Source organism: Micropterus salmoides, unplaced genomic scaffold (assembly GCF_014851395.1).
Source record: "Micropterus salmoides isolate LMB-PRFRI ecotype aquatic unplaced genomic scaffold, ASM1485139v1 Ms_hic_scaffold_18, whole genome shotgun sequence".
Taxonomy (NCBI): domain Eukaryota; kingdom Metazoa; phylum Chordata; class Actinopteri; order Centrarchiformes; family Centrarchidae; genus Micropterus; species Micropterus salmoides.
Window position 1 is genome coordinate 28,296,010 of NW_024040928.1, and position 17,150 is coordinate 28,313,159.

A 17,150-nucleotide genomic window follows, 5' to 3' on the forward strand; every position below is an offset into this window, starting at 1 on the left:
TGCTGGATATGACCATCCCTCAGACAGGCTGCCTTATTTGCAAAGGCCTGAGAGGCACTGCTCAGGGCTGAGGAAAGCCACTGCCATTATTGTGAATGGGGTATTTCATTTTATTTTACACCAAGCGGGAAGCTTCCGGTCTGAGAACTGATGCGAACGCCGGAAGTCCCCTAAACCTGCATTGTGTCGAACGGCCAGCAGGGGGCGACTCTTCTGTTTTTTTTGGGGTCTCCAAAAAGAAGTCCAGCTCCATTAGAAATAATGTTAAAATGTTTCTACTTGTCAGCTGATTAATTACCTCAGTAAACACTTTCCTGATGAGTTTATGGTCTCAGTCGCTAGTTTCAAGTCTTCTTCAGCACAGCGTGATGTTCATTTAGTAAATTATGGTCCCGTTTAGAGGAACATGGACCAGAAACAAAGTCCTTATAGGCAAGTCATGCAACTCAGCAGACGTCTTTTGGACTATCAAGACCAGGCTCCCATCTGAACGAGGAGAGAGCCAGAACTGCACTTTTACTGCTCACCGGACTTAAATTTAACCAGCGCCGTTGAAAAAACGTATCAGGAGTTTGTTGTTCACTTTTTCTGGTGAGTAAATTTAGTTTTAGCTTGACAAAATTATCAGCCCTGTTAAAATGATCTCCACACACGGCCGTTAGCTCCAACGTCTCGTCCAAATATGGTCACGTCCGGTGCCGCTGGTTGCAAAAACATCAGACAAAGAGAAGACAGTCAGGCTGCAGAACTGAATATACATGACCTTTAATGGTCTACGCAATGAACTGATAAGGAAAATGTTAATTATTTGCATCCCTGCGCAAAAACACACATAAAACTCTGTAAAGCTGAGAGGAGCTGCAGGTTCAGCTGATAACTCTCTGAAGCTTCATCCGTCATTTCAGACCTTATTATAAAAATATAAATTACAGTGACTTTAAAGTGCTCAGGAAAAAAAAGGGGAATTTCAACATCTACAATTTCATGAACACGGAGGAAACTCCATGTGCTGAGGAAGTCTCTGTGATACGACCGAAAGCTCCAGAGCAGCTGCTAAATGGACTTTGTCATGAGAGATTTTTATTTAAACTAAAACTATTCAGTCCTTTACTGTAAGAAATGTGTAGCAAGACTTTGTATTTTACTTTTTTTACTTCACAGCCCCTCTAATGTATGTTGCTGCCGCGCACCGTCTAACAGCACACAAACACGTAACCCACTGACTTATTAGAAGAAACAAACACCGGTAGAGCAGATGGTTGATGTATTGCTTGCCTCCTGTCCGTAGAGACGAGCAAACGCTCGCTTCAGCTGATGTCAGAATGTACAGTAAACCCAAACGAGGCTCTCAAACAGCTGGCTGACTCGCCTCCTCGTCTTATTGTCCAGAAAGAAAGACGGTCGCGCACAAACACCGGATCGAATGCAACAGTTATTATGAATAAAGTGGCGAGCCATCTGGACGTTCAGCGAAGCATCTGGACGCTGAAATTAGTTTGATTTGGAAAGTTCAGAGGTGACTGAAGGTCGCTCTTCACATTTATGTGACGTACATGTTTGGTGTGCCTACTTCTAAGTCAGTTACTGGTTTCCTAGATTTTCCCAGAAGGCTTTTCTGACAACAACATCCGCTGAGGCTACTGTTGATTTTAATATTTACCTAACTCTTCAATTAGCATTCGGTTACATGTTTTGCCAGTTTCATGTCAGACTGATGATGCTCCCCCTCATTTTTTATAGTCTCCTCACTAAGCTCCCCCGTCAGACTTCCATATTTCAGCACCGACTACTGAATCGCACATCCAGAGCAGGCGCAGAAGAGCACGTGAAAGAAATGTGCAATGTTTTAAAAATGTTCAGATATGTTAGGATACTTCAACTCCAAACGGCTGGAAATGTCTCAGTGTGACATTATGTCATCTTCTTGATCTTGTAAAAGCAATAAAAGAGCAGCCGTGTGGATTAAACGAGTTAGCAAACACTAGCTGGTGGAAAAGTAAACGTTAGGAGAGTTTATTTAAGATTTTACAAAGTTAGGATGCTTCTTTTAATTAGGAAAGGAATATTGACCTTGAGGAAGTGTTAATCTGTAACGGCCTTTTTCCTGAATCACGTGTTACTCGTCTTTTTCCTGATGACTGTATAAGTGCAGCCAGAAAGTTTGGCTTTGTTTAATACAGGTAACAAAAAGCGGCAATACGACTAACTACATGTTATGAGCCAAATGTTTATTCAATACAATTATTAATAACCCGAGAGTCCATTGTAGTTTTTGTTTTATATTATTTATATTCATATTTACATTTTCACAGTGTCTGAATATTTTATTAAGAAAAACTTCATTGCTCTTTGAATTATTGTTAAATCAATGGCATAAAATTGTCAAATAATATTTTTTATTGCAATCATTTATCTGACAATATATCATCCAACAAGAGCAGTTTTTGTTACAGGCTGACCCTGAAATACCAAGTTCCTCACCTGTAGCTATTTTTACAGTCCTGCAGAAAATACTTTAGACCCTAAATCCAAATGGAAAAGGAAAAACAAACTTCTTTTTTATGCATTATCTCCCTTTATTCCTGTAATTTAGACTTCACTACTGACCTCCATGTCACTGCACATGTCTTTGTGATCTTGGCAATGATCTGTAGTCACATAAAGACAGATAGATGCAACAAACGGCGTATTTTATTCCCCACAGTGCCTCCAACATCGAGGGGATTCCTGTTTACAGGCTCCTTCACTGAAGGTGACCTTTATGGTTTGCTGCAGCTTTAAAGGCATCACAAATTATGCTGATGGAAAAACATCCTCCTCTAATATTATTAATGGCCCTATTTAGAAAGTCACGGTGAATAAAAGCACAAATTATCCAGGCAAGGGAAAGTTTGTCTAGTGTTGGTTGCTTCATTTATATCAGTTCTGTCAAAATTTATATTTAAGGCACGATTAAATACTTTCATCAGTCTTATGATGCCTCTCTCAAAGCGCTGTGGCAGTCACTGTTTGTGATGTTCCTCTGTCCAGCAGGGATGTAAAACAAGGACACAAGCTGCTTTCTTCGTCAAGAGGCTGCAACGCTGGTGAAAAAAAACATTAAAATTCTCTCCAGTTAGCGCCACATGCTAAACTGTGAGCGGCCTAGTTTACATGGTCTGTGACAGTTGGCATGTTAGGGCACATATGGTGCAAGAAAACACTAATGTGTGTTTGTGCAGAGGAGGTTGTGTTTGCTGCGGCGTTTAACTCTCCAGGTTTTGGTTTATTCAAGGATGGTCTCACCTATATTCTGATAACGTCGCTAGCGGCGAGAATCATCTCCACACAGCTAATGCAACTCGGCGCCGTACGCCATGATGGTAAAGTAGCCCCGAGACGCAGCCAGCAGACTCGCAGGTTGCACAAATCTGTCTAGTAAATGAATATGCAGTGAGACTTTTTTCCAAACTAAATAAACATTGCTTAGCAGTAGGGCTGCAACTAACAATTATTTTCATTATTGATAAATCTGTGGATTATTCTCTCAATTATTGGATTAGTAGTTAGGTCCAGAAAATAGTGCCTAATATCAGTCAGTGTTTCTCAAAGCACAACCCAAATACATTCAGTTTACAGAGGAGAAAAGAAATCAGGAAATATTAACTTTACATTTGAGGAGCTGGAATCAGAGAATTTGGAAGTTTTTTTTCTTCCTCCTGGGCTGAAAGAGATTTAACAAAATAGTTGGTGATTAATTTAACAGTTGACAACTAATTAAATAAATCGATTTAATCGTTGCAGCTCTACTGAAACGGCTCGTTCACTCCAGCAAAAAAATGTTCTGGGAGAATTCAACAGTTACAAGACATTTAGTATAATATAATGGAAGTATAATAAAAGTATTTCCACCACTTTTGTTGAACAATTGTAACTGCAGCATGAGGAATAAAATGCTAAAGTCACAAGCGATGACTTTTGTGAGGGCATTAACTTTAAACCAGGTGGACGCCGGCACGACTTGGTGACAGCTAAAGACTTAAAATGAACTTGAGGGCAAGAAATGAAGCGTCGACAACCAGACGTGCAGCTTGAACCATTCACAGCTTTACCAATCGGCTCCAGCTTAACAAGATAAACTGGAACCTGTGAAGCGTTACGGAGGAGGAGGAGGACGACGAGTATTATGCCATTTTTATGGCTCAGTGCTCAACGCCGAGGGAGGGCTTCAGGTATTAAAGCGCACCGGGGGCTCAGAGCTGGAGTGAACTGATACCTCAACAAACCCCCTCCGTCAGACCGCACTGCTCTTTCGCGAAGAGTTCAATTAAACTAATAACTTAATCCTGAGAGTGAAGATGAGACGGGAGGGCAGAGACACAAACACATAGCACCAGGCAGAGATACTCATATCCAGCTAGTACAACCCTTGGGATCACTCTTCAAGGCCTTAACCTAATCTGAGGGCAAACAACAACAAATGTTGTGGACGCACACACCAGACAGGAAGCAGTCGAGGTACGGTAGCTGGTTTGCTCCAGTCGTTAAGGAAAGGATTTCTGCAGAGTTAATATCACATCAAGTAGACGGAAGAGGACGACCCAGGTGAGGGTTTTCTGATCCAGTCCCTGTAGACAGCAGGCTTATCGGACACCAGACGTTTATGATCCAGGATTTAACAACACCCTAAAAGTTTTCACTCATTTTATTCTCCATTTCTGCGACTGCGGACGAGTACAGTTACCACGTCGCTACGAATGTGGTTGGCCGACGCAGCAATTTGCTCCAAAACATTGCAGGAAGCTTTTGAACAACATTCAGCTGTGACAGCGGAGGCGCCTTATTGAAATGTGAGCGAGAGTGCTGCTGAGTGTCTGGACACAGTCTTTTGTGGTGGAACGTTTGCTGCTGAATTCAAACGCGCAAAGTCTTTTTGAAAACAGTTTTTACATGCAGGCCATGCAGCTGGCAGCCCAAACAGTGGATGTTACTGTAAATGGAAACCCCCACCCAGCAATATAGAGACGTCATTTTGTGATTCTGGGACGTTTTATAGACCAAACGGCTGATCAAGCAATTAATCTATAATGAAAGTATCATTACTTGTAACCCTTTCCTTTGTCTTGAATTAAGCACTCAGGTTTGTGTTTATTTATTTTTTTTACCATACACTTTTCTTGCCTTGTCATGACAAAAGCATCAACATAAATTCAACATTAAGATGTTTCCAAGATTAACACCAGACACAAACCGTCAGATATAGAAACGTAAAGACAGACAGAGTGACAGCCCCCTCAACGAAAGTCCCTGTCTGCGTCTAGCCATGAACCCAGTCGCTCTAAAGCCTGGGATTGTTTTGCTGGCAGCTCGGTCCTCGACACGCACCATCTGAATGCCAAGCCACACGCCTCAATTTTCAAACCTCCCACGCTAATGTTTATTTCTCCTCTTTAAGCTGTGGAGAGAGAGCCGGCGCAGACGAATTTAAAAGCGGCTTCATGTCTGTCTCTCTTGAGTGTCGGTTGACGGCGCCCTGCACCCTGTAAAGTTACACTCTCTGTAAACGAACGTGTGTCAGTGACACTTTATCCCTCTGCTTACTGCATATATTCACTTTCTGCTCCCTGATTTAATGATCTACATCTGGACAGAACTTTCACAGTGTTTAAGAGACGTTGGCATGATTTGTTGAAAACAAAGAAAAGCATCACGACTGTCGGCCTGTTGCAGCGTCTACACTGTAAAAAGAAGCCGCAATAAATGGGGAGAGCGGTTTTATCACTTCTGGGTGACTGATGGATGAACATTATTATGAGTTACACACACACACACACACACACACACACAAAAGGGTGATTTTTAGGGTCACACCTGAAGAGGGCGCTGTTCTTCCAGAGCAAACGGAGCTGACGGCAGATGGTGACTGGAATGAAAAGCCGATGGGGGGAAAATCGCTTCCAACATGTTTCTTCTCTCCATTAAAGCCAAAATGAAAAACCTTTAGAGTGAGACAGCAAAAGACCTCCTTTGCACACGGAGGCGGCAGACTTTCTGGTGACGGCAGATGGTTGAGGGGAAGGGAAAAAAATGGTTTCCAACATGTTCATCCCCTTCAGGGAGGAGGAGGACTGACGGGAAGCTGCACAATAAAACTGAGTTTTATGGGAAATGCTGTCTTAATTTCCAGACACAACAGCGGTACTAATACTTGGTGTAATTTAATCAGGAACAAACTGTTTCAAAGGGATTGAATATTAAAGTAGGGCTGTTATAGTGCTTATCTGAGAGGTTAAAAATGGAATATAAATAAAATAGCCTGTGAGATCTTAGGGATATTTTGATGAATGCATTTATGACTCACTGCCTCTTGAAACTCCTGAATCTTTTGAGCAGATAGATGCATGATTCAGCAACCGCGTGAGGAAAAGGAGTGAAAAATTTTGACTTAGTTGGATAGATTTGCAGAAGTTTGCATCCAATCAGCTGTGAGAAGTAATAATGCTGACGTCTGAATGAACCCCTTCACCACAGATCTCGTCAGGCGCTCGGTGACCTTCATCCTCTTCCTCCTCGTTCATCTTCCCCTTCGTGACTAAAGTGAAAGGAGTCTCCGTCCTAGACGGGCGTCTCTGGGGACTTGTCTCTAAGAAAATTATATATCAGATCATCTGTAGCCATCGTTGGTTTCCCTTCAGTATAAAAGGTGAACGTCAGCTCACCTGTGTTTTATTCCTGAGACGTTGCTACTGTTAGCGTTAGCTGGATATGGGGCGTATTTTTAGCTGGGAGAGCGTGACACGTTGAACACGCCGCGTTCTTTCAGATTCACGCCGTGTTGAAGTAAAGCTCGATTTATACTCCTGCGTCGGGTCTACGTGCGAATCCTACGGCGTAGGTAGCCATGCATTTATAGTTGTGCGTCGGTGTCTCCGTCGTTCTGCAATTATACCGCCAAACGCTAGTTGACGCTACAGCGTCCACGGTGTTGACTTTTGCCACCCGAGCAGGCTAACTTCCGGTTTAGCCCTCCGCTAACGTGAATGTGGGTAAAAATGTATACGCACGGCTGTTCAAGTGTTATCGACCGAATGGATCGCATTCTAATAGTGAAACGAGTCATTTTGTCAAATATATTGATTCACCGTGTTACAGCCGCTGGTTTCAAAGCATGGCACACTTCCTGTTGGCTCGGAGGCATTGCGAGGCTACCCTGCCGACTAGTCACAGTTCTTACGGTCCGCGGCATTTTTGAAGAGGTGCACGTCAGGCGACGGGTACGGGGCTACGCAGAGGCTACGCCGTTGATTCAACGCAGAAGTATAAATCGCACTTAAACGCTTCGTCATGTCGGCGCTGCTTCCTGCCTCGCACCAAACCTCCTTACTGCAGCTGTTGCATTCTACTGTCGTTCTCTTTTTTTGTGAAGCTAAGCAAAACTTTGGAGCGTTTGCTGCGGCCCGCCACGGTCGAGGACCGGAAACAGAAGGACTCTCTGCTAAATGCTTTGTTGACTTAACACATGAGGTGACGTTAGGTCGGCGTAGCGGCTCCTGTAAAATGCAGTATGCAGAAAGTTAGGAACCGAGAAGCATAATCCAAATCCACGGTTCTTGGAAGTTGATATCTTGATACCTAACCCTACTTTCAGTCATCATGAAAGAATCTCTGCACTAAAGAAGTCTTCCTCTTTAAACCACAGTCAGGAAAGTAAAAATAAACAAGTGCATTTTACAGAAATTCCGCTTTAATCAAATACACAGTCTAAGACCGATAAAGCAGAAAAGTTAAAGGATAACTCCAATATTTTGGATAATGCGTATTGAAAAATGGACGTTACTGTTGTCTATGTGCTTTACGTGTGGAGCTGGATGTGGTTAGCCTAGCTTAGCATACGAACTGGAAGTAGTGGGGAAACGGCTAACCTGGCTAATTCACCTCTAAAACTCAATAATTAGCATTAATTAAATTATCCTACAGACAGAAATGTAAATGCACGTAAGTAACAGCCCCCCCGATCGCTAGAATTTAGAGCGGCACATGTTAAATCTTTCCTGTACTGGATAAAGCGTTATAGCAAAGAGCAATAACAATCCACGCCCTTCGTATGAGATTTTCACAGATTAGTAAAAGTGGATCAAATGAGACCAGTAGGTGAATCTAAGCGAGGCGGTTGGGTTGGACTCCCGCCAGCTGGCTGCTTCACCTAAGCTGGTTATTTGTTTGCCTGGGTTATGTAAGCAGGAGTGCAGACGGCTGTGTGTGTGAGAGGGCGAGAGACAGGCAGAGAGAGGGGAGGGAGAGTAAAGAGAGGGAGCGTAGGAGGGAGATGGGATTTAGAGAGAATTAAAATCTGATATTTGTCCTTTTGTTTCCTTTTATTTGTGTTATTTTTCTGCTCTATATGCTTTGTGTGACAGAAATTGAATTATACGCCATGGCAGAAAAGCAAATTGAAACTGTGTTCACACTGACGTAAACGTGTCGTGTGATTTAATTGTGCAACCTGATTTCTGCCAAGTAACCTAGTTGCTTCTGTGTGCACGTGGTGACGCTTTTTGAGGGAGAGGAGAAGACGAAGAAGAGTTGAGAGAGAGTAACAGAGCGAGACGTAAGAAAAAAGGGCTACAAAAAGATTGGTACTTGTTCATATCACTGATTTTCCAATTAGATTATTTTTAATTTGATTCTGTTCTTGAAGATAAAAACTAAATTTACATAGTTTCTCAGCGTTAATCCTTCAATTTCACTTTCTTTTCACTCCACAAATAAATAAATAAAAACATTGCTTACATGATAATACTTGATTTCCACACTGTATTTTGCTCATTGTGTATGCACTCATAACATCCAGCACAAATGTTCAGATAAAGAGGCATAAATGCACGGATCAGTCTTGGAAATTTAAGAATCAACACTGGATCATTTAACTGAAAGTCGTTGCTTGTCAGAAGATCCTGGTTTGAACGCAGTCCTAGACAGTGAGTGCAGTTCGTAGAGACAGTGATAATAAATCACCAGGGGTTTAACACAAATGCGCAAGTAAAACTGGACAAAGGCAATTTTTCCAATCACTGCAGTTTTCCACATAAACTTTTGCTGATTCAGAACCAATTTTTACAAGCCAAAGTGAAATAGAAGTCTCAAACAGGCATCCTTATAACTCTGGTGAAAAGGAATTGCTCTAGAATTTGTCTTCCAAGGCGGCGCCTGAGCCCAGGTTGTGCATCACTCCCTGTTTAGCTTTTCTGATTGAATTGTAATTTTTTTTTTGCAATCTGGTAAACGAGTTCCCCTACCTCCAAAGTTGGAAGCAGGGAGGCGATGTTCATGCTAGTTTCCCAGTTTGAAACAGCAGAGATAGAGAGTTGGGGCGATTATACAGTGCGAGAAACGGTAACAAAGGCAACAAACAGCACGCCAAGGTGTGAACATTTGTCATTAATCGGGAGAAATACGAGAATTCGGGAGAATTGTGACCCCTGGAGGAAACCGGGAGAGATGAAATGAAAAACAAGACTTTGCCCTGAAAGTTGGGATTGTTGGCAAGTATGAATTATAATAAAACTTCAATTAATAGTAGAGTCCCCCGATTTCTGGTCTGGTATGGGAACACATTTTGACAAATAAACGCTTGATTAGACACCTGGTCTGGTTTTTATATTCTTAGTTCTTAGGGTGTATAAAACCTCTGAAACCTCGCGTGGTCACCCGCTTCAGCTGCTTCTAAGCTGCTTAGATCGTTAATACCAGAGGTGGAAAAAGTACAAAAATATTCTACTTAATGAACTCTTACTTAAGTACAAGTTAAATTACCGGGATGAACCCTACTCAAGTAAAGTAAGTTAATTTATGTAAATTAATTACTTTTACCCTCCTAAAATAAGTTATTTACGTAGATTTAATATTATTTATACTACTTATTTTATTTAATATTTCATAAGGGAACAAAGCCATATGGTGCTTTAAATTTTAGTTTGACAGATGAAAACAATGACATTTTATGTTATAATGAGAAGTTTTCGCTTCATTAGGAAACTGGCGGAACAGATCGTTGTGTAGACGCATTTTTGAAGAATGAGAGCGGTCAGCGATCTCACTTACAGATTGCATTTCCTGTGACCACTTCAAAATAAAAGTCAACTTCTGTTTCGTTAGGTTAATGCTTTTAATGTGAAGCTGCAGCAGCAGGAAATGGTCAGTTTGTATTAGCAGTAACTTAATGCAGCGTGATAAAGCTGTTCTCTTGAACTTGAAGCCGAAGTGGTCGCTTTTTTTTACTCATTAACGGATGTGATTTAAGATGTAGTGAAGTACAATACTTTAAACAAAACATACTTGAGTAAAAGTAAAATTACAGGTTTAAAAAAACGACCTTAAAAAGTACAAGTACACAAAAAAAGCTGCTCAGTTACAGTAACATGAGTAATTGTAATTCATTACTTTCCACCTCTGGTTAACACAAATATAAATGTTTAAACGTATGATCAATTGGTCAGTATGGACATGCTACACATCGCTGGATCGGTTAGATTCTCCACAATTCGAGCCCCAAAATCTAATTCTTACAGATTTTTCCGTGTAACCGGCATGGTAGAAAAGAGATGCCTACAAAATAAAAAGTGTGTAGTCCGTCTGCTGGAGCTAGATCAAATGAATGACGTGTATTTGATCGTACTGTTTAAGTAATATTCATACTGTTTGTAATAAATAAACTGTTTCACAGTAGCCTATTTCAGTTCTGTGCGAAAGCAATGGATCAAAGTTTTACGGTAAGAAATTTGAAAATGAGTCTGTTTTATTTATAGTTTTAAACATTTAACTTTTGGTTAAAGTGGAACTCTGGTTGCATAATTAAAATAGTTTTATACAACCCAGCTCAGCATCTCTAGGAATTACGTTTGAGTTGGACAGTTTTGCAGCGTATGATTTACTCTCAGTGCCAACGCAGGACATAGTGAATCCATAATGCAGCAAAGTGGAAGTTAAGGGTGTAGAGGTCTGTGTGGGGGAAGGGTTTGTAGCTCACAATCCAATACGTAATGTTAGAATTTGACCATTCAACCCTATCTTAACCATAGTTTTTTCCCATAAACACTATCTTTCTGTAACTTAAACCATACTGTAAATAATGTTCTAATGTTTGCATCAAATGCAACTCCAGGTTTTGCTGAACCTCTCTGTTTAGGGTTGGTCGTCAGAAAGTTTTTCCGCCATTAAAGTCTGCAAACGAACCAAAACGAAAATGTGCTCATTATTCAGAAGGTCTCTAAATGAATGGACAGCGTATAATTCCTTAGACGAACGGTCGTGTCCGGCCATCATGACTCGGGCTGAAATAATGTAATCCTAATGACACAGTTCGGAATAATTCAAAGAAGAAACTGTGCTTCATGCATAATGTAGTTGTAGAAGCACTCAAACCTGAGTCAACAGGCTGACTCACCGCGCCACCAGGCCTGTCAGGCACCGTTGAAGCTTTCAAGGATGAATGAGAATCTGTTTCTCCGGTGAAGAAGTTAGAAGACACTCTTTACTCTAGTCAACAAGCTAATTTGTTTTCCTCTGAGGCAGCCAAAGATATATAGATTTACACAGTTTGCATGTATTCATGCAGACTTAGGCCTGCGTGTTCTGCCTGTCCCAGACGTGTGGGCAGTCGGGTCTTTGTAGGTTTCAATAATCTTGAAGTCTGTTCTGAGCTTGTGTGATTGATTGATTGACTGAATAAGTTAGTAGCCATTTCCATAAGGTGTTTTTGCATTTGAAAGGAGAAAAACGCAGCAAAAAATAATGGAATAAGTGATGACTTTGCAGGATCTGCTTCTGCTTCTTCCTCTGTTTTTAGTTTTGGCACTGTAAGCGCAGCATCAGCATATTACTGCCTCCCACCTTTACAGGCTTCCCTCTGCCTCAACAGAACCCCCCCGAAAAAAACTAAATTATCAGCGGACTGTTTAGGTGTTGAAAACGGAAAAGGATTAATTCACAAAAAGAATCACATACTGTTTATGACACATTAGATGGGGAGAAGAAACAAAAGGCCAGATTTACAGAAATGTTATAGTCATTGCATTCATCAACTCATCTCTAGAATATTCACGGAGATTGACATTTTAATGAAATGTCAAACCTTAAAACAAAATTTAATTTAGAAACTTGGAAACCTACCGAACCTTGTGACAGAACGACAGAGTGTTTGAGACTGTTTTTGTTTAGGAGGGACAAGAAGAGTGAAGTAAGAGAAAGATTTGAGAAACAAAAGAAATGTTAAACAGGTGATGAAATGACTGTCCGTCATGACGAGGCTCCGAGAACCAGTTCTTGAAACCCGACCCTAAGAAAGAAAGAGGGTGAATCGAGCTATTCGAAAGTGAAGACGAAGAAAGTATTTTTGTATGAAGTAGAGTAAGAGAAACACGGAGTGCAGACGGACTGAGCATCAGAAGTTAAGGATAAGTGCCATAAAGATGGGAAGAGTGAGGGGAGAGAGATTATAGACCCAGACAGGCAGGTTGCATGGTATTTAAACTCAGGACAGGGAACATCTAACGTGCCTGCAATTACAACACGGTGAGGAACGGTGGGAAAGAACGAGTGGGAGGGCAAAGAGGAAATGGGGGATGCCAATCACGACGACCCCTCCGGCTGAGATCAGCGGTTAACAGCTTGTGAGAGTCGAGACGGATCAGTCGGTCAACCCGGCGGCCAGACGTATCATTAAACAAACCTTCTATGGCCTCACAACATTTAAATTCCACCCTTTACTTCTCTCTTCTCTAACTTCATTTAATTCAGATGTTTGGATTTTTTTCTGCCCCCAAGCTCCCACTCGTTTATAAATTTCAATTATTCTCAAATGAATTGTGCTCCCAACCTCAGATAAATCTGAGGGATCGTGAAATAATTAAACGTAAGGAAAAAAGTTGCCTCCTCAGACATCTAAAATAAAACAATAATTTCAAGGGTAAAAGAAAATCCATCTTTGGGTGCATTGGTCACATTTGCTCTGTGGCTACACTGAAGACAATAAACATTTTGCAAGTGACTCTTTTCCCGATTGGCCTTTCAATCCATCTGTGATTGAAACTCGGAAAGATTTAACCAGGTTTGCCCTGAAAGCACTGGTCCGTATTGATTATGACTGGTCTGTGGGTATATTGGATTTTGGGATCAATGTGATGAAGTACCCACTTCTACTTCTAGATTAGCTTTACAGAGACATTTAATAGTTAAGGAGACTCAAACACCGTTGGAACAAAAGGTCTTTTAAAAGTGGCCCTTGACGGGGAAGATCTGAGGGCCCCTCCTGCTAGAAAGCCAATCGTCTTTGTGCTTTTAACAGCCAAAGGTGGAAACATATTTCAGCCAATCGCGTGGTTCCACTGACGTAAGTGTCGGGAAAACTTATTAAACCTTATTTTGGGGAAAAGTCGTCAAACTTTTTCAGCGATTTTGATCAGATTTTACTGCTGATTCTGTTCGTGTAGTTTTTATGTCCTGGTGACCAGTGAAATTGTAGTTCTGGCTCTCTGCCCATTCATTCAGATAGGAGCCTGGTCTTGTTAGTCCGAAATGGCTGCCCGGAGGCGTTGCCAAGATGGCGGCCGAGTGGCAAACAAATATAACAATCTGAAAATCAGTTCTGGGAGGGAGATATGCTCTCATTTGACGTTGGAAAGTTCTCCAGTTAGCTTAACAATGTAAATTGTTCCTCTAATAAACACACGTCCACATGTTTAAACACTGTAAAACGGCCACACTCAGTCCGATTCACATTACGCCCAAGTAAGACCCTAACGTTTGCTGTCAGGAAATGCTGAGTCATGCGGCAAGCAACGCTAACTACTAGTCAAGCTAGCTAACAAGAGACCCCGATTCATGCTGAAAGGTGACAGAAAGATTTTATTTTAGCGTAGCTGCCCTTTCAAAAAGCTCTGTTTCCCCAATTTGGGGTTCAACCTCTTGCCCAAGGACACTTCAGCATGCAAACTGGAGGAGCCGGGAGATCAAACTGTCGCTCTACCTCCTGAGCCACAGCTGCCTAAAACAGAAACCTTGGGTTCTGTCGATAACTCTGTCTAGAAGCGCTCGCTTACTGTGGAAGGAGGCCCAAAGCAAAGCGGAAAAATATGCTTAGTCCTGACGTATTATCAAATTCCAACCTGTAGATGAGCTGCAAATGTCTACAAATGAGAAGTGACTTGGTGATGTGATGTAGTAGAGCAGAACTGAATCACAATATGTCTCTCAGTTTCATTTCGGTACATTCCTCTGATTTAAAAACCCATTTTTCTCCGTCTTCTGAGGACAGAGCCAGGGAGCAGCTGCAGACCAGCAGGCGTCTTCAGAGAGCACAATTTGTACACAAAGCGACATCAGTAATTACACCGAGAGAGAGAGAGAGGGGAACATTCACGGTGCAGAAGCTCATAGGGAATACATATTAGGCTACTTGTACGATTAATGTTCTGACATTATGCTGCCCTGGCATTTAGACCTCTTGGTTTTTAAATGAGAAGGCCTCACCGGAGTATTAAAACCTCTAGCTGCAGCCGGCGGCATGGATTAAACATGGCAGGTAGTGGAGAGAGGGCAGGGTTGAAGGTGAGGAGCTGTGAAAGTGTTGATAGGTGATAAGTCAGGTTTTAACGCCTGCTCAGGTGTGACTTTGTCGAGCTTTGTGAAACACTTGTGTCACAGTGCGCAGGGCTACAACTTTGTGTGATATATGCATGTATTTTTTTTGCCATTTAAGCATCATAAATATAATAAATAAAAATGTTAAAAGGTATAAATCTATAGTACAGTTACTAAGATTTTCCAGCCGCATTGTCACGGCCTTCGTAAGAGGATGGAGCTTTTGAGATGCAGCTGAAAAGGTACAGAAAAAGGTTTGTAAGTAGACCTTGAGTTAAGTTTTTTTTTTTTTTTTTTTTTTTCATCGAACTATTATTTCTAAGGGCAAGAATAAACTTTCACACGTTGTAAAAATGTGTAAAATATAACACTTTAAACATCAACTTGCAGGATGAATTTCTCGCTGAATTTATATTTAATGTGTCCTGCTCGGTTTAGACAGGAGGGATACGTTCCTGGCAGTTTGGGATGTGTTCAAGATTGATAACAGAAATAAAAGACCATAGAGAACGAAAAGACGACGCTAAGCAAAAGACGTGATTGTGTCTGAATTTCAGATTTGTCTCAAAAACATGGGACAGAAATACAAAACCTGCACAGAAGCAACAACATGGACTGCTTTTTTATCTCCACAGCGATTGAGCTCTGAAACTGTCGGCTGTACGTCCAACGTCTTTGTTCACTGAAAGTATCAGCCAGGTAAACACGGCTGTTGCAGCCTTTACATCTGGGCTTGAATATAAATGGGAAACGCATGAATGTATAAATACACAGCGCATCGTGAAATCGGATGGGAATGTATTCAGAGTGCAGATGTAGAAGTAAATTACAGATTGCAGCTTTAGGGGGGGTCTGCCCTTCGCTCAGTAGGTTGTCCTATCACAGCATAATGTGTTCGAGAAATACCACCGAGACACCTGGAGGGATCAGGCGCCAGTATTCCCCGTGATGCTGCATGTGGCTTAAAAAGGTATGTGCAGAGGAGATAAATTGTCAACGAGAGAGAGAGAGAGAGAGAGGGAAGGGGGGAAGGTGGATTTTGGAAGTCGTTCTTCTGACTTTTGGGAGCCTCTGAGGTGCCACTCGTGTGGAGTTATTTCCCCGATATGTCCTTGAGTGCGCTGCAGTCGTGCAGTGAAGAGGTGAAGCCTGTGCAGAAACTTCTGCCTCGCTGCAGATTAATGCGGTACATTTTATCTGGCCCCTGCGATCGGGTCGCTCCCTTTTGTCTGCCGCTATTGAACCACACACAGTCAGAAGCAATTTCGATACCTCCACGGAGCTCGCTGCCGGTTATGGTTTCTGTCACCGCTTTATGGGCCGCTCCCTCGCATCCAATCTCTCTTTGTCTAACCGTCAATAACACAATTATCTGCTTCGAAAGTCAGGCCAGCCCTGTTCGTTTGGCCTGAATGTTAGTCTGCAGGTGAAGTTGTAGTACTCACTTAATCCTCAGAGACAGATTTATGTTTACACAGTAGCTTAATGTGTTTAGCAGCATCTAAACATATATTCTCAAGTAGCCAACATTAAGCCGAAGAAGAGGAGTTGCTGAGGTCAGAGTTTTCATGACTTCTTTAGGACCTGTACAGTGCTAGATGTTGAGCCTTAGTACTTTTTCAGTACTTTTTAATGCATTTTTACTTCAAATGTACTATTGACTATTTGTTTTTTTCAAATAAAATGTTTTATTAAAAATTGGCCCAAATTTTTCCAGCAAAGACATTTAAATGATTTGTTTTGTCGAGCTGTTCAAAACTACAACTACTCAAAACTCAATTTACAGGGATATAAAACAGAAAAGAAGCAAATGCTCACATTTCACACTGAAACCTGTGAATTTTTACTTGATAAAAAACTTGGAAACTTGGAAAACACTGGCTTAAACTGTTTAAAATGAAAATAAGAAAAATTTAAAGAGACATCAAGTCCTGAGAAAAACATTAACAAAATGTTTTTCTTTTTGACAACTGCTGGCACATTTGTGAAGTATCAGAAACATGTTCTTTTATTTGCTTTAATTACTTTAATTAGTCAGATTATGCAGATTTCGGATGCCACTTCAACAACTTTTCACCTGTACTTTATGCATAGCAAAATAAGCTAAAATCAATGGTCCACTTACTAGCTTTCAGCTGCTTTGTACAGAGCTTTCAACTATAAAACAATACTGATAATTATCACAATATAGTTTTCCTCAATAAAAATATAAAAAATGTTCAATAAATCTTTATTTTTTAGATTTAATTCATTTGAATCACAAACAAATACATTTTTCTACTAAGATATTTACTTTGTTGAGGAAAAAGAATTACTAATCATATTTGTTGAAAAAGATTAATCAGAATTGTTTTGAATGTTGAATGATTTGTGAAGTGATCCAGTGTTTGTTCTGACCATAAAGAATAATTTAACCACATAATTAACCATCTGGTTTCTTCAACTTTCACTAAGGTGCAAAAATCAGCCTTTAAACTTGGAAGAAATAATGATTTGACATTTATCGTGATTATTATCGACCTCGAATGATATGA

General features: G+C 41.0%; 1 protein-coding gene across 1 annotated transcript in view; it reads left to right on the plus strand.

The window, feature by feature from the left end:
- Positions 1-17,150, plus strand: part of myo6a (myosin VIa) — a 164,701-nt gene that overhangs the window by 64,236 nt on the left and 83,315 nt on the right.